General features: G+C 48.1%; 1 long non-coding RNA gene across 1 annotated transcript in view; it reads left to right on the top strand.

Annotated features, from left to right (window-relative positions):
- Positions 1-4,944, top strand: part of LOC142072993 (uncharacterized) — a 57,969-nt gene extending 53,025 nt beyond the window's left edge. Inside the window, exons 2-3 of the long non-coding RNA XR_012669636.1 lie at positions 3,492-3,578; positions 4,363-4,944. This is a non-coding gene — a long non-coding RNA (uncharacterized LOC142072993). The remainder of the gene's footprint in view (positions 1-3,491; positions 3,579-4,362) is intronic.
- The last annotated feature ends 9,105 nt before the right edge of the window (positions 4,945-14,049 follow it).

Here is a 14,049-nt window from a genome sequence, read left to right as displayed (position 1 = left end):
AAGAAAGAAAAATGAGCTGAAGAAAGCACAATGCTCAAAGGAGAAATAATCCTAGAATAGAATCGTAGGAGTGGAAGGGCTCATGGCAGGGCTAAGTATTATCTAGACCATCCCTGACAGGCATTTGGAGATTTTTAAGAGCAGGTTAGACAATGATGGAAATTCCACAACCTTGCTGGGCAATGTATTCCTCTGTTTAACCACCCTGACAGCTAGGAAGTTTCTCCTAATCTCCAACCTAAACTGGCCTTGCTGCAATTTACGCCCATTGCTTCTTGTCCTATCCTCAGAGGTTAATGAGAACAATTTTTCTCACTCCTCCTTGTAACAACCTTTTAAGTACTTGAAAACTGTTGTCATGTCTCCTCTCAGTCTTCTCTTTTCCAGACTAAACAAATCAAATTTTTTCAATCTTCCCTCATAGGTCATATTTTCTAGGACTTTAATCATTGTTGTTGCTCTTTTCTGGACTTTCTTCAATTTGTCCACATCTTTCCTGAAATGTGGCACTTAGAACTAGACATAATGCCAAACAAAACAACAATAATGAAAGGCATTACCGAAGGTGCTGTGTTTGGGTCTCCAGAACAGAACTAGAGGAGTTCAGCAAAGAGTGACGAGAATGATTAGGACCCTGGTCCTGGAGAGTCTTCCATACAAAGAAAGACCAAAAAATATTGTCACTGTTTACCTCAGAGAGGAGTCAGAGAAGAGGGGACACGATAAACATATAGAAACATAAAGCACAGTAGAGAGAAGGCACCTTGAACACTCCTATTTATCTATTTTCATAACAGAAGAATAAGGACATATTTGATAGAATTGGAAGGTAGCAAGTGTTAAAACTGCTCTAAAGAATCCCTTTTTATGCCAAGCATAATTAGCAGGAGGAACTTGCTGCCACCAGATGTCCGTGAGGCCAACAGCTTAGTAGGATTCAAAAAAAGACTGGACATGTATATGAGTCATGAGTAAGGCTGTGATTCTTTCACAGAGGTCGTGGAAGTCATGGATTCCATGACTTTCCACGACTTCCATGACTTCTGCAGCGGCTAGTGCAGCTGACTTCAGGGCTACCCGAACAGTTGGCCCTGAGGGCTAGAGTGCACAGAAATGAGATATGCGTTGCTCATAAATAATATTAACCTGAGGCTGAGGGAATGGATGCTGGCTTGCACTTAGTGCCTTTAATTTGAACACCTCATAACATTTCAAAAAGTCTTATGGTCCCCACTCTACCAATTGGGGAAACTGAGGCACAGAGATAAGTAGTTTGCTCCATGAATCAACAGCCAAATTAGTCTGAATTAAAACTAGTCTGAATATTCTACCTGAGTTGCCAGTTGCTCAGGTACCCCAGGGCCAGCCACACAGTCTGCTGCTGGAGAGACCCAGGGCCAGCTGCTCCAGGACCAGTCGCACCAGCTGCTGTTCAGGAGGCCCGGGGCCAGCTGGGTCTGGGGACCGCCCGAGCAGCATCTGGTGCAGCTGGTCCAGTGGACTGCTGAACAGTGGTCCTGGGAGCCACCTCTGAGCCAGCTGCACCAGCCACTGCTCGGGCAGCCCCGGGCAGCTGGTGCTGGGGACCACACAGCAGAGGCCGGTGCTGATGGCTCCAGGGACTGTGCAAGCAGAGGCCAGTGTGGCTGGCTCCAGGGACCATGAAAGCAGCAGTTCTGGGGGCAGCCCCGGCGAGCATCTGAGCAGCGGTCCTGGGGGATGCCCCAGGGCCAGCTGCACCTGCTGCTGCTCGGGCAGCCCCAGGCAGCGGGCTCCAGGGACCGCCAGAACAGCGGCCAGTGTAGCTGGCTCCGGGGAGCACCTGAGCAGCAGGGGCCACAGAAGAAGAGATTTAGTCAGGGAAATTTTGGTAAAAGTCATGGACAGGTCACAGGCCATGAATTTTTTTATTGCCCGTGACCTGTCCATGACTTTTACCAAAAATTCCTGTGATTAAATTGTCGCCGTAGTCATGAGAATAGCCATGTTAGATTAGGCAAGATGATTAGCCCTCATCCTCTGCGACTTAAACCAGCAAGGAGAAGAGGAAGAAACTTCCTCAATGGGTAGACCAGTCCATTAATGGCCTGTTCTGGAGCTTCTTGCACCTTCCTCAGAAATATCTGGTACTGGTCACTGTTGGAGAGAGGAAACTAGACTGGATGGACCATGAATCTGATTCGTGTGGTGACTGCTATGTGCCTATGGAGGGAACACAGGTGTAATGGTGCAGAGCTGGGTTCTTAAAGTCAAAGAACAACAATTCTTAAAACAAAAGAAAGAAGAGGGCAGCAAAAAGAAGGTAAAGGAAAGAGAATGAGAAGAGAACAGGAAAGGAGAAGAAGATGACGGAAGAGAGAGGGGGCCAAGGTTAACGTGAAGGTCTGGGTAGAGTAAGAATTAGGGTTAGGAGCTTCTGAGCCAAACTTTTCTCTCCATTGTTCTATTTTGGTGGAGGGGCAGAGGTGGTAGAGGGGGGCACAACCTGACCTGCAAAGAAGATGGAAGAACTGTGGGAGAGCAGGAAGACTGGTGAGGGAAAGAGGTCAAAGGGAAAGGAAGAGGGCTGTAGAAAAGTAGAAAGGGAGGGGCAAAAGGATGGTGAAGAAACAGGGCAGGGAAAGGAAGAGAGGACAAAGGGGAAAATATGGGCGGAGTGGGGTGTATAAACCCCACTCTGTGACTAATGGGGTTCTGGGCTCTTGTGACTCCATCCTGCTACACTTACAGGGCCTGCTCCAGTTGAGGGAGGGATTTAAAAGGGAGCCCTCCAGCTCCAAAGGGGGGCAGCTGGAGAGGGGAACAGGCCTCTCTTGAGAGCTCCCGAGCAACGGCCCAGCTGGAGTCCTTACTGAAAAGGAGAGGCCTGCAAGTGGAACCAACCTAGGCCTCAGGGAGGACACCCAGTTGAGAGGTGCCAGCGAGGTTTCTCTTGGGCTGAGGGCTGAGCTGGGAGCCTGACTGGATATGGACTGCTCTGTCTCTGTAGCCTGCCTGACTGAAACCCTGGGGAGGACCGTGCGTGGCAGCCACTAGGCATGGGGAGTGCAAGCCACGAACTTGAGCCAGTGGGAAGCTGGGGCTCGTGAGCAAAGAAGAAGGCCAGATGCTGAGCCCCGCTGGGCTGAAGATACAGTTGCTTTTGCTATTTTCTGTTGGGTTTTAAGAGAAGGACTTTGAGGCCTTGTATGCAAACAAGTGGCAGGAAGTGACCCAGGGCAGCAGACTCAGAACACTCCAGAGCAGTTGACGTTGCCTCTTGTAGGGCCCTGGGTCAGAGCCGGGTGGAGAAGGAGGGCCAGGGGTACCTACCAACCACCCATTTTGTAGAGAGACATAAATCCCCTTCATTCTCCCCTTGGAGATCAGGAGAGGGTAGAGACATTGTGAGCCCTCGGTCAGGGGCATGCCAGGGTCTGAAGGTGGGCTGAAGACCCTTTCTGTCATGGGACCTTAGACTATATCTATTTTGTTGGACTCTGTTACTCCAGAAGAACCCAGCTGGTGATCCACCATTGGAGTGACTGTTGGCAAGACCAGAGCCGGGAGAAAAGTGGGACCCAGTGACCTAACCACCGGTAAGCCCAGCCCCTGTCAAAAGGAGGAAGAGCAGAGGTGGGTCAGGAAAGTGTAAAAGGTTTGGGTGAGGGATGGACGGGAAGAAAGGAGAAGTTGCTAAGGGGAAGGGAAATAGGTAAGAGAGAGAGGGGAAGAGAAGAGGGAAAGGAAAGGGACAGGTGAATGCTCCCTTGCCACCACCTCATTGCCATCTCCAACTCCAATGGCCCTTGCCTTGACCTATGAATGCATTTCCCCAGAACTGGTGCAGCAGGTCCCAGACCCTGAATCCAAAAACACCTCCTGTGTTCCCATGTTGCTCCCCCACACCGCAAGACTGTCAGTTCCATTCTCCCAGGCAGACCTGAATTTGACAACTCTCGCATGTGGGCTCTGTGCAGAATGGAAGCTGACCCAGGAAAGTCCTTGCCAAATCCCAACCAGCCATGGCTTGCTGGTGTGGCAAGAAGGCTGGAATGTGCTGCTTGCACAGAACTGAGGACAAGGAGGAATATTTCCCAGCCCAAGCCCCGTGGCCTCATTCTCTCCAGTGTTCTGACAATCAGCAGCATGTCCCCTGCTAGCTGTCAGTGGGGTTTGGCAGGCAAAGCCTCTCAGCAGAAAGCTTATTGAGCAGCAGTGGGCAAAACTCTTGGGGCCTGATTCTGCAGTCTGGTATAAACCCTTTGCTGACTCCCAAAGGGAATTTTGGCAGTGGAAGGACCTCAGGATTGGACCCACAGTGATGGGGCACCAGCCCTGTTTCTGGGGAAGCTGTGGAGACATGTTATCTCTGTTTCTCAGCAGATCTCCAAAGCTGGCTTCATAGAGGGAAGATGCTGCTGCTGTTTCCTGAGGCCATGAATGAAGTGCACCCCAGTGCTCTCCTCTTTGTGACTCCGTGTCGCAGCCTAGCTGTTAAGGTCTGACTATTGGAGGGTCACTGAGGAATGGGCAGGCCCCAGATGTGAAGCCAGGAATGGAAATGTGTCACCTATCCCCAAGCTCCCAGAAGCACCCATGCCAAACCTGAAGCTCAGATCCACTGTGCATCGCACTGCACCAGGGGTATGCTCAGAATGCAAGAGTCTGCCCTGCTGGATGGGGATTTGCCTTTTTGCCCTTTGTTTACCTCAGGGATGGCTGAAGAGGTGCTGGCGACTCAACGAATGACAGTCTTCCTTCTCCATCAGTGGTGAACCACTGCCCCAGCATACAGGCCCATGGTGCTGGAGGGTAAGAGGTAACATGGAGATCTGGATCAAAGCTGCCATCACTGAAGACCCCATGGCATCTTTCACAAGACACAGGGGAGTCCTCTCCAAATTCTAGCTTGTGTAATTATATTCCTTGGTAGTTGCCAATGGCTAGTGTATTCTTCACTTCCTCTCCTAAAAACTGTTGTTTCGGGGGGGCGGGGGGGGGGAGCCTATGTTGTAGGTGATAGCTTCTTCCTGCTCTATCAGCTGCAATTCTTCACCCATTCCACATAACTGAGTGAGCACTTGCTGATGATAATGTTTAGCATGGTGCATATAAGGGAAGCTACTCCACTTATAGCTCTTCCACGTATTCAGAGAGAAGTGGTTTTCTGGAAAGCTATCTGGGTCTTCACATTGTATTGGCTACACACACGTGCCTTTCAGAGGCCTACAATCCACAGGGACTACTACAAATGTAGCTCTTTGGCTTTATCTAGCAAAGTCTGAGCTGGTGCTGTGGCTCCCTCACTCTGAGATGTGAAGCTGCCAAAAAAAAACAGCTGGTCATGCTTGGTCCTTCGTGTCTTGCATTATAGCTCCCAGCTTCGCCCCCCAGTGCTCTGCTACTCCCAAAGGCGGACACATCCTTCTGAATATCCATGAGAAACATCCTTTTTGTGGTATTTCCAAAAGGAAAATATGTCCTTGGCTTTTGTAAACAGCACAAAGAAATCTTTTCTCGTGGTCTTCTGGTTAGAACTGGTGACGTCCACCACTGAAGCCTAGCGGGCTTGTAAGCCGGACATTAGTGGAGAATCACTCTTCAAACTACGGCATAGAGCAGTTCATTCCCATGTTGTCATTAATGCTAGGATAAGACTTAAAGGCCCTCCCTGAAATCAGAGCTCTGTTGTGCCAGGTGCTGCACATATTGTTATGCTGAGAGGTGCTGATGGCTGCATAGATTACAGAGCTATGGGATCAATGGGTGTACTAAGAATCTCCCATTCAGGCTAAATGACAGAACCATTAAATGCCCCTATGTTAGTGGTAGCTGAAACCAGTGGCTGGGCCATGCTGGCTAAGGGATTTCCATGGAGGCTGATTATAAATGCAGTGATCAGGGCAGCTGTGTGTGAGACAGAGGCAGAAGCACCAGAGCAGAGATTGAAACAGCCAAAAAAGCCAAGGACACGCACTGGGAATGTGGCCCTGAGAAAAGCTAAGAGAGAGAGCTTTTGGGCTAAGTGCTGACTGGAAAGGGGCTTGGAACTGTGTGCAAAGATACTGTCTCTTGTTGTTTTATTCTTCCTGTGTTCAGGAAAACAGGACTTTGTGCATATTTGCAAATAAACAGAACTGTATCAATAGAAACACTGGCCTCCAACACTAATTTCTTCTTCAACCTGGAACAACGCTCAAGACCCCTTTTGCATCATAGCAGGGTAATAATACACTAAGAGACAATCTTCCGCAAAGGGTTCACAGTCCAAACAGCCAAAGGAATGTTTATCATCTTAGCTTTACAACTGGGGAATTGGGGCACAGAGAGACTAGCGGTGGAATCCTTAGAAGGTTTAGGAGCACAAGTCCCCTAGAAAGTCAATGTGCTTCTAACTCACTTAGGTGCTTTGAAAAATCTCACTCCACCTGTCATGCACAAGGTTATGTGCAAAGTCTATAGCAGCAACAGGAGGCCCTGAGTAGGTCCTTAACCTCTACCCTATCCTTCCTCCCACGATGATTGTCTCTTGCTCAAGAACTCTTGTCACTCAAGGGAGAAGAGCATGCACCGCTGGCACCAGGAGATTTATTTTTACACAGATATATGGACTGCCCTAAGCTACAGATGGCTGTGCAGCTCCCCTGACTACAGGGGAAGGTGCACAGGGTTAAATGAAGGCAGAATGCACCCCAAACATTCTCATGCTTAATTTCTCCTGAATATGATGGCAATGGGGCTGCCTTGTTCTTGTCCCTTTGCGATACTGGCAAGAAGACCCTGACTGTGATCACGAGTGAATTTAGCCCTGGTGAAAAATGTTGCATTTACAGATATTAGGGACCAGTCTCCTTTATGTATCAACAGTCTGGTGCAACTTGGGTACTGCAAGCTCTCTCATCACCCCCCTACCAATGTTCTCCAGCCATGGCCTGGAGAGGCTATCTGTGCTCTGTGTGCCAGATCCCGAAGATGCTCTATGCTCTTGGACTCCATTTCATTCACACTGTCCCGCTTTTCTGAGGCAAGAGCACTCTGCTCTTGCAGAGGGCCTCATCCCTTATTCCCTCCTCCCGCTGCACAAAACATCCCGTGAGCTGTCACTCCCTGGCTTTGTCACTAAATTGTCTGGCTGAAACCTAGGGCGTGGGTGTTTTTTCCATCTCAACTGCTCAGCGGGACAAGGGCTTAGGGACAAAACAGAAGCATCTTACACCATTGGCCTGGGTCTCTCCAGCCACTTTAAATGGAAACTTGGACTCTGTGCATCTTTCTTTGCTGCTTGGCACCTTCCATTTCCTTCCCCCGACCTCCAGTGTGCTCCTTCACATCCCGGAATCATGAATGGCCCAGGTTCTCCAAGTCACTAGTGATTATAGGTGCCCAATCTGAGACACCTCAAAGGGGCCGGATTTTAAGAAAGTGCTGAGCACCCACCTTCTGAAAATCAGGCTTCTTTGGAGTGGCTCATGTTGGGCACCCAAAATCAAGAGTTGCTTTTGAACACTTGGGCCTTACGAAATTCCCTTTTCATAAAGCATATCCCTGTGGGAAAGCTCTACTGATTTCCATAGAAAGCCTTAATTTTTCCACTGCGTTGGTTTTTGTTCTAAATCATCCTATAGAATTGATTGGAGAAATATATCCCCACTACAGAATTCTTATAGGATAGCTGAAAAAAACTGTGGCAAGACTCTCTTGTTCACTATTCAGTTCTATAGGTATTTAGAGTAATTTTTGTAGGACCCTATTGGTTTCATCGCTATTCGCTGCTCTAGGACTTTTCTATTAGGACACATATGCTCCCTCCCAGGACTTGAGTTGTTTCTACCGTAGGTGGGGCTAGATGGAGTCTGTGGATGCCACTCCACTCATCCACAAGCAAGGGGCTAAGAGATAGTGGTGTGAGGCTTTGCTTGAGTGCACATCCGCTGCAATGAACAGCCAATGCTAATTCATCAAATGTAAGCACTGGAGGTAGAAAGGAGCTATTAGTTCAGTGGTGAATGAAGGTCTCAACTGAGGCCTCACCCCAGACCGTCCTGCATGGCAGCCCACTGCAATTCTTCCCCTGATGAGAAACTCAGCATGAAGAAATGGGCAGGTGCAGATTGGGCTGAGAGATGTGGCAGGTAACAGAAGGCCAGAAAGCAACTGGCGATGGATCAGGCAGGAGAAAGGTGCAAAGCCACAGAGATTGGTGCTGGGCCTCATCTTGTTCACACTGTCCATTAGTTGCCTGCAGGTGGGGAAATGTGTAGCAATGTGCAGAAGACATGCAACTGAGTGGCCCATGAGGGGATGAGCTGGATTAAAGGGTCCTGGCACAATGGTGCTGACAAATGGCTCACGTAATTGAGAAATGGGTGAGGGCTACAAAAGGAATAATGGGATGAGACCTTAAAAAGACAGAAACTAGAAGAGACAGAGAAGGAAAAGGATCTGGGTTGAACAGATGTGCCCACATATGTACATATCCACAGACGCACAAGTATACATACCCATGAGGGTAGGTAAGCACTGGAATACAGTGCCTAGGGAGGCTGTGGAATCTCCATCATTGGAGGTTTTTAAGAGCAGGTTACACAAACATCTGTTAGGGATGGTCTAGATCAGTGGTCCCCAACCTTTCTTGTGGAATAGCATATTGCTATTCCCAGAAGACTGTGGCGGGCGCCACACACCCCGCCGCTGAAATGCCGCCGCTGAAAAGCAGCAGCGGCAATAAGCGCCGCCGCCGAAATGCCGCTGGGAAACGGCAACGCTTCTCAGTGGCATTTCGGTGGTGGTATATCCTGCGGGTGCACAAAAATGCCCCAGCGGGCACCATAGCACCTGCAGGCACCACGTTGGGGGATCCCTGGCCTAGATAATACTTAGTTCTGCCTTGAGTGTATGGGACTGGACTAGAAGACCTCTCAAGGTCCCTTCCAGTCCTACGATTCTATGATTCTGTGTGCATCCATTTACATCAGAGGTCCCCAAACTGTGGGGCACACCCCTTAGGGGGTGTCAAGGCTGATTCCCCACTCTGGGACTTTGAGTGCAGAAGGTGGGGGCCCGCAAGGATTCTAAACATTAATACTGGCCACTCCAGGCTTGTATTAAACTCTCAAGGTTACAGCTTCTCTCTGACCTTGGATGGGTAGATGCTGCCACCACCCAAGTGCAAAAAAACCCAACAACCAGGAAGGCACATGTGGGAATTCCTCCCTGTGGGATACTCTCAAGCCCTTTCACCCCCTCCCCCTCCAGGGAAGAGCTGAGAAAGAAAAACAAAGGAAATCAGTTGTTGCCACCACCTAATGAAACAACATGCACAAACCTCTTAGGACACAAAACTCCTAATCCTGTTCTTAAAAAAGGTAAATTTTACTAAAAACAAAAAGAAAGAAAATACATCTGGAACTTAGACTACTGTTAGATTTAAAAAGAGCAAATATAATAATTAAACATCAATAATTGTTTTCTTGAGGTCCAGCTTAATGGTTACAAGCAAAACAAAAGCATTTGGGGGTTAGCACAGAGAAGTCCACAAGACATAAAGAAATAAAAGGGATAAACCTAATCATGTCTTCCTAGACATTTCCTGATCTACTTACATATCAGGGGTTTCAAATGAGTAGTTTCTAGGTATGATTTAATGATTTTCCATACCCGGCGCAAGCTCTTACAGCATAGTCCAGCCCTGTCCCTGCTTTCCGGGAGAACAACCACACACAGACAAAAGGGGAGTCTTGTTTCAATTTTAAAGAGTTCTAGCCTTCCCATTGGCTCTTTTGGCCAGGTGTCCACTCACTTCCCTTTACCTATGCATGCAGTCAGACTTTTTAACCCTTTACAGGTAAAGCAAGTAGAGAACAGCAACCAAGAGGGATTTTATAGCTAACTGTCTGGCTGGGTGTCCATAAAAGGGAGCAACCTCCCACCTCTTCATTTATCACAGGGGGTATGGCGGAACATTTGGAGGAGCATGGCTGGGACTCAGGCCAGCCCCCATTGGGGGTGGGGAGGAAGTGCCACCCAACACCGCTCCTGGGCCTGGCCCCAGCTGCCGGCCCCGTGCCCTGCACCCAGTGCCCTAGCTACCAGCCCCATGCCCAGGGCCCTGCTCTCGTCCCCAAAGTCCCAGCTGCCAGCCTCGGCCCCCACCACCAGCCTCGGCCCCCTTACTCCTGTCTGTGTCCTCCCCCTCCTGGAGCCACAGTCCTGTTTCTGGCTCAGGGGGTGGCATGGACAAGGGTATGGTGGGGTGCAAGGTAAAAAGTTTGGTGACCACTGATGTACATAGATGCATGTCCACATGTACACTGATATTATAGCACTTCTGGAGCAGATGGCAACTGAAGACAGAGATGCCCAGATTTCTATAAAAAACAAGCTGCTTTGGGTGGGTTTCTCATGTCTGAGACAAACCCATGATTCAATTCCAAGCTGACGCACAGAGAAATCTGGCCAGGGAAAAAGTAGGGTATTTCCCGCATGAAAATAAATCCTTATATAGGAAGATCTGCTCTTAAGTACATTGCCATATTGACCCACTTCCTTCCCCACCAATCAGGACAGTGCTGTGAAAGCCAGACCTGGCCGATGGAAATTTCAGCCCTTAAGTCAAACATTGTTTCAAAGTTAATGACAAACAAAATCTATTTTTGCAGTGGTCTTGTATAAAATATTTCCCCTTAATACTCTGCAAATGGCCATAATTGAAAACAGGGCTTTGAAATGCCAGCACATACTTCTTTCATTCTATCCTGTGCGGTCTGTTTGCAATTACTGACCTTATGAAAAACAGGCTTGTGCCCAAGGAGATTGGGACTGAAATAAGAAAACATTTCCCTTCCGAGGCATCGTTCACGCCAATTAGCTTTAATCATTACATAAATCTCCTTTTAAGATTTATTTCCCGTCGTAGGGCCCGTTCAAGTCCAGACCGGCCCAGATGGAGACACTACAATGGGTAGAGGACAACAAAGACTCAAAGTCTCTTCTTCAGGTGCCGTGTGAACTATGTGAGATTAGAGCCCAGAGTAGTGCTAGCTTCCCCAAAGGGGTTGAGCTTGGAGATATGGCCACGTCCCCTCCACACTTCCCAAGGGAGCTGGGCCCCCTGAGGGAGGGGCTGTAGAAGCCTTGCCCTTCTCCAGCCTTCCCACAAGTGAATGCAGCTCCAGAGGGCAGAAGCCAGCTGCATTCACTCTTATGCCAAGCTTAGCAACAGACGAAACAATGGCCTGCAGTGCTGAGCTGCGACACTAAGTGCCCCTGTGTTCACACCCCAGAGCCTGGTGTAGGAATCTTTGTACAAAATATGCCTTGTGAGGTATCATTTGAAAACTAATGACTCACTGGTCATTAATAATCTTGTATCATGTATATACGTGGTGGGTATTAAGAGTTACGGGCATATGCTGAAATGATAACTAAAATGTGTTCAAACCAGGCGTGTTGGGGCAGGTGTTAAACAGATCTGTCCTAAACAAAGGAATGCATGTATCCCTCAATTCCCCTATAAGCTGTAAACCAGCCCATCAAGATAACAAGGGGTGGAGGCAAAGCTCACATTAACAAGTGGGGGAGAAGGTAGCCTGGCATCTGCACCCAGCAAGAGAGAAAAACTTGGTCTGGGTTTTACTTTTGAGAAGAATCCATTTCAAATGTTTACTGAGCTATAAAGACAGTGCGGGGTTGAACCTCCAGAGATAAGCAATTGAATCAACTGGTTGTACAGAATATTATTGTATTATAAGAGTGTGTAGAGTAAGAGGTCTTTTCTGACAGCTAATGACACACTGGTAATTAATATCCTTGGGAAGTGTATGTATTAACACTATGTAAGGAATTATGGGTACTCATTGATAGAGTCTGCCCAGACAGGAGGGAATGTCATGGTTATCTACCAGTCTCCTATGCAAAGCAAGCATGCTAGAATCAAAACAATGGAAGCCCCATTTCCATACAGGGAACAGGAAGCCCATGGGAAGGGAAGAACATCACGAAGTCATCCTGCCTCTTGAAGCAAGTTGTTTGAACTTTGGAAGATATAAGTAAAGATGGAAAGCCATCTCTGGCATCACTAGACAGACACAAGAGATGCAAAATGAGAAAGATGGGTCCTTCAACCAGTACGAGGGTTGAGATCTCTGGAACTGAGAATGGGGAAGAAACCTGCTTAGGCAAAGATCTTTCACCTAAGAATACAAGGGAAGCGGGCACCTTGTACTGAAGGAAAATCAGCCATTGCTGGGAAGAAGGTATACTGATGAGAGAAACTATCCTGAACAAAAGCCTGTGTCTTGCTAGATTAAGTTTTAGACTTTTAGAAGCATATTTTGTTTGGTTTGACTTGCAACTTGTATATTTTGATAATATACATATGATATTAAGGGAAGGGTGTATTTACACCCAGTTAAGTTAATACGCTGTGTTTTTGTGTCTTTAGAGGAAGAAACAAACATTATTTCTCTGAGCTGCCCAGGAGAGGGCTGGACCACGTGGTTTGGGGAAAATTTGGTACTGGGAGTGTGTTGGGGTCACCCTGCAACTAGTGACCAAGGCTGGTGGGAGCCAGAGTGGAGCTGTGGGGCTGTATACAGGCTGCTGAGGTCAGAACGGCTGAACCATGGTTGGATAGCCCACAGACACTCAGGGAGTGATCTGCGTGCTCGTAGGCTGGTTCTGAATGGCCCAGGCTGGGAGCTACAACAGCAAAGCATTGTGAGGCACCCAAGGTTACAGGGCAAGTAGTGACACCCCACCCCCTTGTGAGGCAGAGCACTGTATTACCCTAATTGTACAGTTGGGGAACTGAGGCATGGAGAGGTTAAGTGTTGCCCAAGGTCACACAGGAAGTCCATGGCAGAGTCAGGCACTGAACCCAGGTCTCCCAGCCTCCTTGTCCAGTGCCCCAGACCATTCTTCCTCTGCACATTTTTACTCTAACAGTGTACATGTCAAGGCTCAGATACTGGCTCTTTTATTATTTCCACTAACTAAAGTCATGGGACTTGCTTCTCTGTGGAAAGCATCTCTGAACCATTCAGATGATATCAGCCTCCAATCTCCCAACCTCTGACTGCTCCCCTCAGTTAATCTGGGCAATTGTATTGGGGTGGTCTGATCCCATAAGGGTACCAGGGCCAGGAGAGTCAGCCAACCCCTGTTCCATAGCATGGACATGGTAAGGTTTGGGGAGTTTTGAGGTCTCTAAGGGTCTAGGAAAATAGCAGATGCAGATAGGAGGAGAAATGGAATATTCCTGGGGAAGTCTGTATTTAAGAGCCCAGGACCAGGAGTCTTGTAGAGGGGGTGGGGAAATGCTCCCCTCTTTCCTAGCCAACCAGAACAAGCTCTGGGAAAGAAGTCTGTATATATTCGGCCTCTTCCCTCAGAACAGGAAGATGCTACTAGAGGAAGGTTGTTGCCTACTAGGCTCTCGCTATGCAGGAAGAAAAGGGTTAAGGTAAAAGGGGGCTAGCAGGGGATGAGCTAGCTGGAGGGCATAGAGGACCTGAATTAGCTAGCTGTGATGTATTGAGGACTGGGCTAGAATTGCAAGTTATCACTTGGGGTGTTCCTGGTCCTGCTTGCAGACTAAGGGTCTCTGTAGGGAAGTGTGTGGTCTGGGCCTAGAAGTGATCAGTCTGGAAAGAATCAGCCTAGAACAAGGTGATGTGAGTTGTGCCTCTTAGCCTTAAAGAGCAGCTGGCTTTGCCTCTCTCTTTTTTGTTATTGTGTTATTCTTCTGGATTATAACAAACAAAGTAGTGTTAGATTTCTACCTTCTAGCAAGAATATTTGACTGTCTTTAACTTCTGTGCATGCTGTGAACATAACATGAATGAGCAAAGCCCTGTTTCATTTGTCAAGAGAGATGCTGAATGCAGGTTAAGTTGAACAAGTGGGACTCTGTTAAACCCTGCACACTGCTCTGGCCCTGTGGCTGAGTTCCTTTTAGCCTAACTCTCCATATTCCCTATCTTTTTTTTTTCCTGGTGTCCTATCAAACCCTCCATGGAACAGGGACCCTCTGAGATCATGATACATCATCCCTATTTTACAAACACT

Source organism: Caretta caretta, chromosome 8 (genome assembly GCF_965140235.1).
Source record: "Caretta caretta isolate rCarCar2 chromosome 8, rCarCar1.hap1, whole genome shotgun sequence".
In the NCBI taxonomy this organism is placed as follows: domain Eukaryota; kingdom Metazoa; phylum Chordata; order Testudines; family Cheloniidae; genus Caretta; species Caretta caretta.
This window is presented reverse-complemented; position numbering and strand designations above follow the sequence as displayed.